This window comes from Herpailurus yagouaroundi, unplaced genomic scaffold, assembly GCF_014898765.1.
Source record: "Herpailurus yagouaroundi ecotype Mexico unplaced genomic scaffold, PumYag 166, whole genome shotgun sequence".
NCBI classification, from domain to species: Eukaryota; Metazoa; Chordata; class Mammalia; order Carnivora; family Felidae; genus Herpailurus; species Herpailurus yagouaroundi.
Window position 1 is genome coordinate 37,014,803 of NW_024412407.1, and position 3,724 is coordinate 37,018,526.

Genomic DNA, 3,724 nt, shown 5'->3' on the forward strand with positions numbered 1-3,724 from the left:
TCAACAACCAAAAAAACAAATAATCCAGTGAAGAAATGGGCAAAAGACATGAATAGACACTTCTCCAAAGAAGACATCCAGATGGCCAACTGACACATGAAAAAATGCTCAACATCATTCATCATCAGGGAAATACAAATCAAAACCACAATGAGATATCACCTCACACCTGTCAGAGTGGCTAACATTAACAACTCAGTCAACAACAGATGTTGGCAAGGATGCGGAGAAAGGGGATCTTTTTGCATTGTTGGTGGGAATGCAAGCTGGTGTAGCCACTCTGAAAAACAGTATGGAGGTTCCTCAAAAATTAAAAATAGAATTACCCTATGACCCAGCAACTGTGTTACCAAGTATTTATCCAAGGCATACAGGTATGCTGTTTCGAAGGGACACATGCACCCCCATGTTTATAGCAGCACTATCAACAATAGCCAAAGTATGGAAAGAGCCCAAATGTCCATTGATGGATGAATGGATAAAGAAGATGTGGTATATATATACAATGGAGTATTACTTGGCAATCAAAAGGAATGAAATCTTGCCATTTGCAACTATGTGGATGGAATTGGAGGGCATTATGCTAAGTGAAATTAGTCAGAGAAAGACAAGTATCATATGACTTCACTCTTGTGAGGACTTTAGGAGACAAAACAGATGAACATAAGGGAAGGGAAGCAAAAATAATATAAAAACATAGAGAGGGACAAAATACAAGATACTTAAATATGGAGAACAAACAGAGGGTTACTGGAGGGGGTGTGGGAGGGGAGACGGGCTAAATGGGTAAGGCGCATTAAGGAATCTACTCTTGAAATTATTGTTGCACTATATGCTAACTAATTTGGATGTAAATTAAAAAAATAATGGGAAAAAAGCAATTTGGGAACAAACTAAGTTATTTCAGTATATTCATCTAAATCATTTATTTAAAATTTGACAACTAGCAATAGTAAACTCCTTCAGATATGAGACCTGGTATTCAGAATTATATTGCTGTTATAAATATGTAGGAAACCTTCAAGTAAATCAATTATTCAAACTTAATTTACTTCAATAAAAACAAAACTATAAATGTTTGTAGCTTTAGAAAAAGTGTCTTCCAGCATTTACAATGGGTTGGGGAGGTGAGATATCTATTTATATATATTTAAATCTTTCCATTATATAAAATAATAATGCAGGTCTGCCAATAAGAAGTGAATTCAAGACAGAGTCATGGAGACGTCAGGGATATAAAGATCCAAATGACAGTTTTCTCTGCCTAACCTTCTGAGAATATACATTAGGTTATGAACACAGTGAGCTGGTTTTCTGGATCCCAGAGTTAAACAGTACCCATTTCAGTACTAAATTCAGAGGAAGATGGCACCCTTTTAAAATGTACTGAGCAGAATATGTTTTTGTTGCAGGCACTCAGTTCCAAGGAGAAGGCAGGAAGGACTGAGTTGTGTTTGCCAAATCTCATGTAACAAATTTAGTAATGAAAATTTTGTCTTCTAGTAAATAAAGAATGTAAAGTTGGAGATAACAGACATTGGCTCTAAAAACTGTTGCTCTGACCTCCATTTCATGATGGTCTTCCCATAATTACAAGCACTGTTTGTTTTTGTTTGTTTTTTGTGCCTCTTACTAATGAAACGTTTAAAACTTTAACTTGTGGAGGCACCTGGGTGGCTCAGTCGGCTAAGCAACCGACTTCGGCTCAGGTCATGATCTCATGGTTGGTGAGTTCAAGCCCGGTGTCGGGCTCTGTGCTGACAGCTCAGAGCCTGGAGCCTGCTTCGGATTCTGTGTCTCCCCCTCTCTCTGTTCCTCCTCTGTTCACACCATGTCTCTGTCTCTCAAAAATAAGTAAACATTGAAGAAAAATGTTTAAAAAATTAGCTTGTGCTCCCCCAAGTGCTCTGGTTGGATAAGAACAATAATCTGATCTGACAAGGGAACTAAAGTAATTTTTAAAAGAGATGAATGTGATAATATCAAAAGTTATGACCCAGCCTACTAGGATCTTACAAGGGGAGGGAAACATTTGGCAGACAAATATGTGAAGAAATAATGGCTGAAACGATTTCAAATTTGTTGAAAAACATCAAGTTAAATTCAGGAAGCCCAAGAAAATCGAAATAAGGTAAACAAAAACGAAATCACAAGTGAGTACATTGTAGTCACATTTCTGAAAGAGATAAGAAGAAAATCTTGACAGAAATGAGGTAATAACAACACTTTGTATGACATTAGAAATAATGACATTTATAAGATAAGAGAATATTCATCTCCAGAAAAAAACCTGCTGACCCAGAACTCGATATCATTAATCATCTTCCAGAATGAAAATGGATTAAGACATTCTTAAAAAGCAACTCGGAACATCCACCACCAGCAGGCCTGCATTGCAAGAAGTGATAAAGGAGGGAAATTCTTAAGGCTTAAAGATTATAGTACCAGATGGAAAACTGGGTATTTGGAAAGGTAAGAAAGGCATGAAAAGTTGTAAATATCTAAGTAAATATGAAAGACAATCTTCTGTTAATTTCTCTGCAGCTTGCCTATTCAAAGCAAAGTTTGCAACAGTGTCTCCCAGTGTTTACAATGGGTCGGGGAGGTGATCAATATATTTTTAAGTGTCATTGATGGTATCTGAGCTTCTGAGTTTAATTTTTCTATATGAAGCTTTATATAATGAACTCAATTTCTTTAATATCTGGTGGGTTTGCCCTGGTTTCTTTATTTGTATTTCAGTTTGCCAATTTGCCTTTTCTAGGAATTTTCTATTTCACATAAATGATAAAATCTACCAGTAAAAACAATAATGTATTCCCAAGGTTAATCAAGACATAAATATTTGATCTTTATTTTTTCTTTGATGGTCTTATCTGTTTTATCTTTTCATGAGGATATCTTTTTCTGATGCTCACTACTGCAGTTTTGTTCTTTTTCATAATTTTCTACTCTCTATTGTTTTCTTTCATCTATTTCATTTGGATTTAATTTCACCTAATTTTTGCTTTCATGGATTTAGTTTCTTATGATATATGCTCAGATTTCTGTTCTGTCTCTTTTTGTAATATACATACTAGAGATAATATTTCACAAGACAAAATTTTGCTGTTATATTTTTCTTGTAATTCATATAAAAAGTTTAAACATTTATTGTGATCATATATTTGCTCATATGTTAATTAGAAATATATTAATGAGTTAAACCACACAAGGATTTTCAAATTGTTTGGGGCACCTGGGTGGCTCAGTTGGTTGGGCATCCGACCTCGGCTCAGGTCATGATTGCATGGTTTGTGAGTTCGAGCCCTTCATCAGGCTCTGTGCTGACAGCTCGGAGCCTGGAGTCTGCTTCGGATTCTGGGTCTCCCTCTCTCTCTCTGCCCCTTCCCTGCTCACGCTCTGTCTCTCTGCCTCTCAAAAATAATAAATAGACATTAAAAAGTTAAACAAATCAACAAACAAGCAAAAAGCAAATTGTTGGTTATTGACTTCTATTTTAGGTGAACCATGGTTAGATAATTTTCTATGAAACTGGAAATGGTCTATATTTGTGTTAGACATGGCTAGTGTGACTGTGGAACCAATATTAAAGTTTTATTTATTTTTAATTATTAAAAACTAAATGTAAATATTCAGGCACACGTGCCTAGTTGCCAAGATTGTCTAGTGTCGAATGCGGTAACATCACAAGTTAATATATGAATATATTCTACATTAATAT